The sequence below is a fragment of the Cannabis sativa genome, chromosome X, assembly GCF_029168945.1.
Source record: "Cannabis sativa cultivar Pink pepper isolate KNU-18-1 chromosome X, ASM2916894v1, whole genome shotgun sequence".
Classification (NCBI taxonomy): Eukaryota; Viridiplantae; Streptophyta; class Magnoliopsida; order Rosales; family Cannabaceae; genus Cannabis; species Cannabis sativa.
Window position 1 is genome coordinate 74,538,242 of NC_083610.1, and position 13,100 is coordinate 74,551,341.

The 13,100-nt window shown below is 38.4% G+C and overlaps 1 non-coding gene across 1 annotated transcript; it reads left to right on the forward strand.

The window, feature by feature from the left end:
• Window positions 1-10,594: 10,594 nt before the first annotated feature.
• On the forward strand, window positions 10,595-10,701 carry LOC115703360 (small nucleolar RNA R71). The gene has a single exon (XR_004009132.1). It is a non-coding gene; the product is annotated as a small nucleolar RNA R71 (small nucleolar RNA).
• The last annotated feature ends 2,399 nt before the right edge of the window (window positions 10,702-13,100 follow it).

Sequence of the window (13,100 nt, forward strand, 5' to 3'; positions counted from 1 at the left end):
TGTGTGCTTATGCAGGCTGGGAGGGTAATAGCTTATGCTTCTCGGCAATTAAAGGAGTACGAGCAGAGGTACCCTACTCACGATTTAGAACTCGCAGCAGTGGTATTTGCGCTAAAAATTTGGCGGCATTACCTTTATGGCGAGAAATGTGAGATATACACTGATCATAAAAGTCTGAAATATTTCTTTACCCAGAAAGACTTGAATATGAGACAGAGGAGTTGGCTAGAGTTGGTGAAGGATTATGATTGTGAGATCCTTTATCACCCTGGTAAAGCCAACGTGGTTGCTGATGCCCTGAGTAGAAAAGGTCAGAATCAGTTGAATTCTATGAAGCAAATCTCCCAACAGCTGGCAAATGAAATGACTCGAGCTCAAATTGAGTTGGTTGTGGAGCAATTGACTAATATTACCCTGCAATCCACTCTTCTTGAGAGAATTAAAGAAGCGCAAAAGCAGGATTCGGAATTGACAAAAACCCGAGCAAGGGTTTCGGCCGGGAAGGCTAGTGATTTTTTAGTGGATGAAATGGGAATGTTGAGATTTGGGAGTCGAATTTGTGTGCCTATGGATGAGAACATCAAGAAATAAATCATGGATGAGTCTCACACAACTCCTTATTCAGTTCATCCAGGGTCGACGAAGATGTACCAAGATCTGAAAGCCATGTTTTGGTGGCCAGGCATGAAGAACGACATCGCTGAGTATGTTGCAAAGTGCCTTACGTGTCAGCAAGTAAAAGCTAAACACCAGCGACCTGCAGGGTTGTTGCAACCGCTGAAAATACCAGAATGGAAATGGGAAGATATAGCTATGGACTTCGTGGTAGGTATGCCTAGAACCACGAGACAGTTTGACTCTCTGTGGGTCATAGTAGACAGGTTTACAAAGTCTGCTCACTTTTTACCTGTTCGGACGAATTTCTCCATTGATCAGTATGCTGATTTATATGTTAGAGAAATTGTTCGTCTGCATGGTGTCCCAAAGTCCATTGTGTCGGATAGAGATCCGAAGTTTACATCAAGATTCTGGGAAAGTCTGCATCGAGCTATGGGAACTCAGTTAAAGTTCAGCACAGTTTTTCATCCTCAGACGGATGGGCAATCCGAGAGGACTATTCAGATTTTAGAAGACATGCTACGGGCATGCGTGCTTGACTTTGAAGGATCATGGGTAAAGTACCCTCCCCTGATAGAGTTTTCTTATAATAAAAACTATCAAGCAACAATCGGGATGGCTCCTTATGAACTTTTGTATGGAAGGAAATGTAGATCACCCATTCACTGGGATGAAGTGGGTGAAAGAAAGTTCTTGGGTCCCGAAGCTGTTCAAAAAACAAGTGAGGCAGTTGACAAAATTAGAGCGCGAATGCTCGCGGCTCAGAGTAGGCAAAAGAGTTATGCCGATCCAAAGCGTCGAGATATTTATTTTCAGGTCGGGGACATGGTATTTCTCCGAATTTCTCCGATGAAAGGCATAAAACGCTTTGGGAAGAAAGGAAAACTTAGCCCGAGGTTCATTGGACCTTTTAAAATCCTAGAAAGGATAGGGCAAGTAGCGTACATGTTGGATATGCCCCCAGCGCTGGCAGCTGTACATAATGTGTTTCATGTTTCAATGCTTCGGAAGTATGTCTCAGACTCGTCCCATATTCTGAGTTATGAAGCATTGGAACTTCAGCCGGACTTATCATACGAGGAACAACCAGTGCAGATACTTGATAGAAGAGAGAAAGTCTTGAGAAGCAAGATAGTGACACTGGTGAAAGTACAGTGGAGGAACAGTAAAGTAGAAGAGGCAACCTGGGAGCTCGAAACGGATATGCAGCAGAAATATCCGGAGTTGTTCAGGTAAATTTCGAGACGAAATTTCTATAAGGAGGGGGTAATTGTAATACCCGGGATTAAGAAAAGAATTAGCAAAACCCTAATTAGATAATTATGAGTTAATTGAGGAATTATATTATTATATAATTCAATATATGTGAAATTATATGAAATTTAACATGTTAAAGACCCCGTTGGTGAGCCAGGGGCATTTTGGTAATTATGACCCGAGAAGGGTAAATTGTTGAGATTAATTTAATTACGTGCTTAATAGAACTATATTATTATATAGTATGCCTGTGTTGTCTTTTCAGGTGTGTTCTGACAGGTTGGCGCGGTATAGTCACACCCGAGAATTTCGGGCCGAACTGGGTTCGGGCCCGAAATGTAAATTGAATTGATTATTTGGCATTTTATTTGATATGTGATAATCTGAAATTTAATTGGCAATATTTGGGTGTGAAATGGCATTTATGCCCTTGAAAATGAATATGTGTGTTTTAAGCCTTAAGGGCAAAATGGTCATTTGACCATAAGTGATTTACTTGAACCAAAAAAATTGATTTTTGAGAGAAATTAAATTGTATTTTCTGGTATTCTCTCTCTCTCACCCTCTCCCTCTCCCTCTCTTACTATCTTGAGTTTGCAACTTGGAAATTGAGGAAAAAGCTTGGGATTTTGGGCTTGAAACTTGGATTTTTCTTGATTTGGCTTGGATTTGGAAGTGAGGTAGACTTCTTACTGATTTTTAATTGAATTTGCTTGCTAAATATTATTGTAGAACATGTTTAGGTTTGTTGATTTTGGTTATGCATGGGTTAGGTTGTTCTTGCTACATGTTGGGTGAATTGGTGTTATCTTGGATTGGATTTGAGTTTAACTTGTTGTATGTTTGTTATTGAATTTGGGCTGAGATTATATGGTGATTCTAGGATGGAATTTTAGGTGTGAACTTAGTGTTTAATTGCTGGAATTTGTTTGGTTTGGTTTCAGGTCAAGCTCAAGTTTTGAGCTTGAGTTCTTGTTGGAGAAGTTTGATTTTTGGTGTTGATGAATAATCTGAAATTAGGGGTTTTCATGTTGGAATTGTTGTTTTAGCTCTCTGTTGTGTTGATTCTTATCTGTAAGAAATTAATTTTGGGTATGGTTTGGTTAAGGTTTGATTATATGGTAAAGTGGGAATGTTTAGACCTTAAAATCTGGTTTTTTGGGTTTTTCGAACCCAGTGGCCGCGACCAGATCTATGGTCGCCGCGGCCATAAAACCTGGCAGTGAGCCATCTTTTTTCTGATTTTGTTTTGGCCATAACTTTTGACCCGGGACTCCGTTTTGGACGTTCTTTATATCATTGGAAAGCTCGTTACGAGCTCTTTATGATTATCTGTATTTTGAATGCCAAATTTATATTTTGTGAAAGTGAAATTAGGGATTAACCCTATTTGTGAAATCCGGGGTTGTGTGACTAGGATTACCGGCACCTGATCAGGAGCACCCGGGGATTCGTAATCTCCTTCTATTGCTGGAAAACAGGTAAGACAGTAGTTTGCACGTAGAGCATGCGCAGTGGCGCTTATGTTGAATATGATATATGTGAGTTATGGTAACCGGGATTAGGGTTATTACCCTAATAGTAACGGTTTGTTAGCCTAGGGTTATTACCCTAGTGAAATATGTGTATAAATGTCATGCCATGTTAGTTGAAATGAAATTTATGGATTATGCGCTCAAGGCATAATCAGGTTGGACTCGGTACACATAACCGAGATGAACCACTTCTAAGGCCTTAATGTATTTAGACGTGTGAGAGCAACACGTGGGTCTACGTCATGTAGATTTAATTAGATGTGTGAGCGCAACACATAGGTCAACGCCACGTAGATATAAATGGGCATGTTAATATAGTGATCAGGTCTGTGCTATACAGACATATGTAAATGAGCATATTATGTTTATTATGATTTATACTGTCTTGCTGGGCTTGGCTCACGAGTGCTCTACTGTGCAGGAAAGGGTAAGGCATTAGCTGATCACCCATGAGTTTCAGGAGCAGGACGAAGAATGTACATGTTCACGCCACTTCAGACCAAGCGGGTTATGGGTCTAACAGTGTTGACTTTTGTATTCTGTTTTGCCGCATAGGTCGGCTAGTAAGAAAGAACTTGTAATAAGTTGTAAATATTTTTGGGATCCCAACTATTTTGAAAAGTTTAGATATATTACAAGTTTTATTTTCAGTCTGTTTAATATAAAAGTTTAAATTCTGCGCTATTTTAATTAGTAATCCCGATTAGGGGATTAGGGTTCATAATCATTTTTGGGCAGCGTGCCTAATTATTTAGGGCGTTACAATTTGGTATCAGAGCGCCAAGGTTTTTAAACTTCCTGTAGATCGGCCCAACATGTACATTCATCGTCAGAGATAAGCTCAACTCATGGTGCAGTTGGTATTGAGAGTAAATACTTGACTGTATGTGTGATTATCTGTTTACCGCTTTCCATTTTAGGCAGTATGCAAGCATCCAGAGTATGTATGTGTTATGTGATGCCATGCTATAAATGCTAATTGTTTATGTAAATATGTATGAGGTAAATAGATGAGTTAGGGTTTAAGGCAATAAGTGCGTAAGTGTGGTATCGGTGCTTAACTTGCTGGGGTTGTTGATTACAGGGGTACTAGTAATGGACCCTCCGCAATCATCCAGACCACAGGGCGAGCAAGTAGAGCCCGGGGCTACCTGAACCGATCCACCAGCACAGCCTCCACCTCCGCAAAATCCGGGGAATAATGCGGAGGCTGTTAATGCTAATCCTCCTGCTGATTGGCAGCAGATGTTTCATGAAATGCGGAGTGTTATACTTCGTCAAAAAGAAGAGTTGAAACGTTTGAGGCAACAAGCTGTCCCAGCTAATCAAGGGTTACCACCAGCTCTTGTGCTAGTGGTGGGTAAACAAGGGTTTGTTATGCCGCATCGGGACTCTGTGTTCGAGCAGTTTGTGAAGTTGCAACCTCCGATTTTTCTGGGAGGTATCGACATTATTAAGGTCGATCAGTGGATGAGCACTGTTACCCATATCCTCGATAATATGGGGGTGACGGGAACCGAGAGGGTAAATTGTGCGGCTATTATGTTTCAAGATCATGCCCTCGTTTGGTGGGACATAGTGAATCAAACCCGGGATGTCAGTGTGATGACATGGGATGAGTTTAAGAAACTTTTGAGGAAAAGTTCTATAATGTGGATGTACGGACTTCACACCAGGAAGACTTTGTGAAGTTGACTCAAGGGAAGATGTCGGTGGCTGAATATACTATGGAATTTGACCGGTTATCTAAATTTACTGGTGATTTGGTGCCTACCGATTTTACCAGAAAACAAAAGTACGTTAGAGGACTGAATGCTACAATCAGCTGAGACTTGAAAATTACCACATCCCATGACACTCTGTATAAGAGGGTGGTAGACTTGGCCTTAATTCTAAAAGTTCAATTTTGCCAACTCAAATGACCAATAAAAGTTCTAAAAGTTGTTTTCTCAACTCTCATAACTCACCAAAAAATGAAAAACTTTACACTCAAAATTTTTCTCAACTATATGTGTTAACAACAATTTTTTCACAAGTTTGGAAAGTGCATAAAATAACTCTGAAAATCACAACTTGGTAACAAAACATAGCAAAAATTTGACTCAAACCGTATTTTACAATCATGCTCAGAAAATTTTGAAAAAAATTGACTTAAAAATTCAACAAGACAATTAAAATTTTCCAAATGAATGCTCAACAGAGCTCACTACCCCCAACTCAAAATTAGACAATGTCCTCAATGTCACAAAATATGAAATGAAAAAGATATGGAAAAGAGTACACCTGATTGACGATATGCATGGGGCGAGAGCGGAGATAACCTGAAAATGGCAACTCAAAACAACATAAAAAATGGAAAATAAAATAAACACATAAAGATAAAATAAAATATTATAGCATATAGATAGGAAAAACAAACATTCAGAGTGTATAATCTGGGTCCTCAAAAAGGACCTCTTCAACAAAGTTCATACTCTCAATGTAATGTTTCAGTCTCTGGCCATTGACTCGAAAAGTTCTCCCATCGGTTGGGTCCTCGACCTCAACAGAACCGTTGGGGAATACTTGTTTCACCACATATGGACCACTCCACCTTGATCTCAACTTACCAGGGTGGAGATGCAAACGAGAATCGTACAAATGTACTTTCTGATTCGGCTCAAAATGTTTTCTCAGGATCTGTTTATCGTGAGCAACTTTCAACTTTTCTTTATAGATCCTAGAATTATCGTAAGCATCGTTTCTCAACTCCTCAATTTCAGACAATTGGAGTTTTCGATTCATACCTACCTCACTTAAATCGAAGTTCAGGGCCTTGATAACCCAATAAGCTTTGTGCTAAAGTTCGACAGGTAAATGACATGCTTTTCCATAGACAAGCCGATAGGAAGACATCCCAAGAGGGGATTTGTAAGCTGTGTGGTATGCCCAAAGTGCGTCTTGAAGACGTGTTGACCAATCTTTTCGGTCTGGATTTACCGTCTTTTCAAGAATGTTTTTTATCTCCCTATTAGCTAGCTCAGCTTGACCATTAGTTTTTGGATGATAGGCATTTGCAACTTTGTGAAGTACACCGTACTTTCGCATAAGAGCCTCAAAAGATCGGTTGCAAAAATGAGTGCCTTGATCACTAATGATGGCGCGAGGGGTACCAAACCTAGATAACACATTTTCATTTAAAAATTTCACAGCTGTAGCGTTATCATTATTTTGACATGGTACCGCCTCGACCCATTTTGAAACATAATCCACAGTGAGAAGGATGTAAAGGTAACCAAAAGAAAACAGAAATGGTCCCATAAAGTCTATCCCCTAACAATCAAATATTTCTATGACAAGGATTGGGTTCAAGGGCATCATGTGCCGACGAGACAAGGAGCCTAACCTTTGGCACCTTACACAAGAACGACAAAAATCATTGGTGTCTTTGAACAAGGTGGGCCAGTACAGACCGCATTGTAAGATTTTTGCGGGAGTTTTCTTCACAGAAAAGTGACCACCACAGGCATCATTGTGGCAAAAATTTTGCACACTAGACACCTCATCATCGGGAATGCATTTGCGCATAATCTGGTCGGGGAAATACTTAAATAAGTATGGATCATCCCAAAAGAAATTTTGCACCTCGACCAACAATTTGCGTTTGTCTTGCGAACTCCACTCAGAAGGGAGTTCACCAGTTTCTAAGTAGTTAACAATGTGCGTACACCATGGTAACTTAGTAACAGCGAACAATTGTTCATCGGGGAAATAATCATTAATAGGTGGACCATCAGCAGGATCACTGAATTTAAGTCGGGACAAGTGATCCGCGACTACATTTTCAACACCCTTCTTGTCTTTGATTGTTATTTCAAATTCTTGCAAGAGAAGGATCCACCTTATTAAGTGCGCCTTAGCATCCTTTTTTGAAAGGAGATACTTAAGGGCAGAATGATCGGTAAAGATCGTAATAGGTGATCCAATCAAGTAAGCTCGGAATTTGTCAATAGCAAAGACAACAGCAAGCAACTCTTTTTCAGTAGTGGAATAGTTCATTTGAGCACTATTAAGAGTTCTACTTGCATAGTAGACAACAAAAGGTTTTCCCTCCCTTCGTTGTCCAAGAACAGCTCCAACAACAAAATTGTTGGCGTCACACATGATTTCAAATGGAAGACTCCAATCAAGTGACTGGATAATGGGAGCAAAAGTGAGTGAATTCACAAGTGTTTGGAAGGACTCCTCACACTTTGGTGTCCACTCAAAAGTAGCGTCTTTGGCTAGGAGGTTGCATAATGGGCGAGAAATAATTGAAAAAATTTGTATGAACCTCCTATAAAAACTAGCATGGCCAAGAAATGACCGGATGTCTTTCACAGTCTTAGGGGTAGGCATTTTAGAGATGAGGTCAATTTTAGATTTGTCAACTTCAATCCCTCTTTCCAAAACAATGTGGCCTAAGACAATTCCAGAAGATACCATGAAATGGCATTTCTCCCAATTGAGTACAAGACCTTTCTCGATGCATCATTTTAAAACAGCCTCAAGATTGAGAAGGCATGTATCAAAAGATTTTCCAAAGACGGTTAAGTCATCCATGTAAACTTCCATGGTGTCTTCAATCATGTCACTGAAAATGCTCATCATGCATCTTTGGAAAGTAGTTGGTGCATTACACAGTCCAAATGGCATATGCCGGAAAGCATATGTTCAAAAATGACAAGTGAAAGTGGTCTTCTCTTGGTCCTCTAATGCAATCTCAATCTGATAGTAACCTGAATAACCATCAAGAAAGCAATAGAAAGGATGACCAGCTACGCGCTCAAGAATTTGATCAATGAATGGGAGCGGGAAATGATCTTTACGGGAGGCGGCATTCAATTTTTGATAATCAATGCACATGTGCCAACCCATCACAGTTTTTGTGGGAACAAGGGCCCCTTTGTCATTTTGGACAACGGTAACACCTGATTTCTTAGGTACCACCTGAACTGGACTGACCCATTTGCTGTCAGCCACCGGATAAATGATAGCCGCATCAAGAAGTTTTAACACTTCATTTTTCACCACTTCTTTCATTGGTGGGTTCAGTCTTCTTTGAGGGTCCCTTCGTGGGATAGCTTCTTCTTCTAGATTAATTCGATGGGTGCAAATTCGAGGGCTAATACCTTTGATATCAGCAAACGTCCAACCTATCGCAAGTTTGTATTTTCGCAGTAGCTCGAGTAACTGCAGTTCTTGAGAAAGTTGAAGGTCGAACGAGATGATAACTAGAAAGGTTTTGCCATCTCCCAGGAAAACATGTTTCAAACCCTTTGGAAGTTGGTTTAGTTGAACATTGGGAGTTTCTTCGGCAGAAGCTTTTAGCGTTTCCCTCTCACGAGGTAATGCTTCAAAGTGTGGCTTCCAAAATTTCTTCCCTCTGTTTTGTGTGTCCAAGTGATCAGTGATAGCAAGAGCGGACTCAACAAAGCTGGGGTTTTCATTTTCAAAGTGAGAGAGAATGTCATCAAGATTAACAAAATTTCTTTGCAATTGAATCTCTTCAAAAACAAGATTGCCAATCATGAATGTTTGATGACATTCTTCATCTTCTTGAAGTTGTTTCCCAATGTGAAAAATGTTGACCTCAAGTGTCATATTTCCAAATGATATTTTCATTAGACCATTACGACAATTGATCAAAGCATTTGCACTGGCAAGGAATGGTCTTCCAAGGATGATGGGAATTTTTGATTCCATGTTGACGACAGATTGGGTATCTAGAACAAGGAAGTCCACGGGGTAATAGAATTTCTCAATTTGAACAAGAACATCCTCTACGATACCCTGAGGCTTTTTGATAGAGCGGTCAGCAAGCTGCAAGACAACAGATGTTGGCTTCATTTCTCCAAGACCAAGTTGCGAATGCACAGAGTATGGCATGAGATTCACGCTCGCGCCAAGGTCAAGCAAAGCTTGGCTGACTTCATGAGTCCTAATTTGGCATGAAATGGTGGGACAACCAAGATCTTTGTATTTTGGCAGTGTCTTTTGTTCGATCACCGCACTCACTTATTCAGTTAAGAAAGCAGTCTTCTTAACATGGTGTTTCCTCTTAGCAGTGCACAAGTCCTTGATGATTTTGGCATAAGCTGGCACTTGTTTTATGATGTGGAGCAAAGGAAGATTAATCTTAACTTGTGTCAAGTGCTCAAGGAGTTCAGGTCGATTTTTCAGGAAGTTTCCCAACAGGTCTAAGAGCCTGGGGAAATGGTATTTTGGATTGAGCATTGAGTGGTGCACTGTCAGGGGAAACTTTTGGATTTGAAGTAGTGGTTTGATGGATGGATCTTCCAAAGTTTTACCACTTCTTGTTATGATGGCGTTAACCCCTTTAACAATGGGATCATTAGAGGTGGAGGTTTCAGCCATATGTTGCCCTTGTGCATTAAATTGAGGTTGGGAAGGAAGTTTGCCTTTCTCAGAAATAGCCAAGGATGTGTTCAATTTTGAAAATTGACTTTTTATCTCTTGGACATCTTCCTTCAATTGGCGATTTATTTTGGTTTGTTCCTCAATGAATACATGGATGGTATTTTCAAGGGAGTTCCCTTGTTGTTGAGCATTGTATTGGGGTGCATGATATCCTTTGGAGGTTGAGCTTGATTCTCATTTCTCCATTCTCCTCCAGAAATTTTGAGCTTGGTTGGGATCATCTCTCCAACTAAAATTCGAGTGGTTTCTCCAACTAGGGTTGTATGCATGGGAGAATGGCTTGTTATATTGCCCTAAGGTATTGCATTGTTCCTCATGAACCCCCCCTCATTTCTTTGTAAACTAAGCAGTCCTTAGCTAGATGCTCATTTTCTCAACAAACGAAACAAGGTTCGAGTGGTCTGGTTTGTGCTTGGGCAACCATGTGCCCTTTTTGGCCATCTTTATTTGAAAGAATTTCAACTTGCTTTCTCAAAGCTTCGACTTGGGCCTTTATCTTGTCCTCTTCCCGCAATTGGTAAATCCCAGCTGATCGATTTCTGTTGGTGCTTTCAGCAGCACTTGGATTAGTCCCCGTGTGAGATTTTTTAGCGAGCCCAATGAGAAACTCAAGAGCTTCTTCAGGCTCATATTGCAGGAATTCACCATTACACATCATCTCCACGAACTGACGCTCACGACCTGTGAGGCCTTCGTAGAAGTAGCTCACGATTCTCCAGCTTTCATACCCATGATGTGGACACTGACTTAAGAGATCTTTAAATCTCTCCCAAACTTGATAGAACGTTTCATTGTCTTTTTGGGAAAATGTTAAGATTTGTCTTTTCAAACTGTTGGTCTTATGGACAGGGAAATATTTAACAAAAAATGTTTTGGTCATTTCTTCCCATGTTCCAATAGACCTAGATCTCAAAGAATACAACCAACTTTTAGCTTTATCCTTCAAAGAGAAGGAGAAAAACTTTAAGCGTGCAACATTATTGATGGTTGCACGGTCATAGAAAGTGTCAACAACTTCCTCGAATTCTCTAATATGCACATATGGATTTTCATTTTCCATTCCATGAAAAGTCGGCAAAAGTTGAATAATGCCGCGTTTGACACCAAGATTTGACATATTAGGTGGAAATATAAAGCATGATGGTATGGAAGTTTGGGTAGGATGAAGGTAGTCATTAAGCGTTCTTTGTTGTGCTTCATTATTATTATTCATGGCGAAAGGATTACTGATTATTGTGTGATCGGGAGAAGGAGTAGTGGATGGATTGGAAAAATTTTCACTAGAAGTGGTTTCGTCAGAAGAAGAGTTACTCATCCACTCTAGTTCGAAATTTTTAAATATTTTTTTATTGAATTTTTTTTAAATAGTAAAGAGCACAAAAATACAATATTACAATGACTAACACAAATATATTCCCATGCTAGTTGGAAAGGTTGCCAAGGTACCGCTTCGTCCCAACCTTGCCTAGACAGAACTGAGGTTCACAGGTAAGGTGGAGGGTACACTAACACAAACCTTATTCAAAAACTAACTTTTCTAGACAACAATTTTTGTTTGCGTCATATATAATATTATATTGTTATACAAAATACTAAGCGTTTTATGGAAGAAAAAAATTAGAACTCACTTTTTTTTCTTTTTGTATTTTATAATTTTTTTTAAGGACTTAAATTCTATAAATTTTTACATCAAAAATACAAAATGCAATATTTATTGCACTAATACCACTACACGGCTATATCAACTTTTTTACTCTTCTTCTTTATTTTATTACTATTTTACCACATGCACACTCATTCAAAGCATCGGTTCACGTGCTGACCTATGACCCCTATCAATCAACCATCAATCATTTCTCTCTTTTTTTCTTTTTTTTTTCCATTTCTTTCAATTTTTTTTAAATAGTAACCTCCATAGCTGAATATTTCCTTCTCCACAATCCCAACTCTATTTTCCCTCTTTTTTTTGTCCTTCAATTTTTTTTCAACTCCCATTAACTGAATCTCATAATCATTTTTCATCTTTTAATTTTTTTCTTAATCCATATATAGATATGGTTGTAACTTGTTCTTCATCAACTCCTTCCCCTATTCAAACAAAAAATTCTAAAATGGAGTTGAAATCTTTAGCTAATAAGAACAAGAGTAAACGATCTGTTGTTGAGGAGGATGACTCTGATTTCGCTCCTCTATTGTCGAAACATGGGCGAGCTCCTCCAAAGAAGAAATCAAAGGTGGCTGCCCATGAAAAAATTCCTCAAGATGATGCTCAAAAAAATAATCAAGATGGAGTTGGTCTTCGGTATAAGGTTTGATTTTAGTTTCTTTTTGGTTTCCCCCTATTTGAAATTTGTTTGTATTTGCCATTTGTGTGTCTTGTGTTTTTCACTTGTACTATTCTAGGTTTTTCAATTTAGCATTTCGTTTAGTTTTGTTTGGTTTTTTAGGGCTTTTATTTTTTTAGTTTAATTTATTTGTTCTTTTTATGGGTTTTTCATTTTCGTTTGTTTAGTCTTAATTTCTGTTTCATTTTGTTGTCTTTTTTTTTTCTGTTTTTGTTTTTCCAGATGTTTTATTGTTTTTTATTTTAGTTTTTTCATTTGATCTATTCTCAGTTTGTATTAGTTTTTTCATAGTTTTTTAATAGTGTAAACACGTTCTGTATGTGTTTTTTTAATATGTTTTTGTCTAGTTGTTTCCTGTCTATTTTTATATCATAAATGGGTAACAATTTGATTTATCATGGATGTTGATGTTCAAAGAGTTTTTTCTGTATTTTATTTTGTTTACAGTTGTTTTGTAGTTTTATTATGGTTTTGCTACTTGCATAATATATAAACTATCATAAAACGATAATGCAACTATAAGGCAACAAAAACAAAAAATAAACAGACTTATAAGTAACTTGTTGTCCCTTAATTCAAATTTTCTCTTCTTATTGTGTTTTTTAAAAAAATATATTTCGCATTGGAAACCAGTAATCAACCAAAATGCAACTGTATATAAAGTAGATCTATTATTCATGAGGTTTTTATAAAATTTTCACATCATACTTTGTTTTGGATTCGGGGGAGCTCCAGATCTGTTTGTTACAGATCTACATTTCATGAATCTAAATTTCGATATTAGGGAGAGTTGTTTTGATCGAATAAAATCGAAAACAATTATGTAATTTTAGTTTCTTCCTAGTTTTTCTGGTTTTTTTCGTAAATTTCTGTTTAGATCATTGCA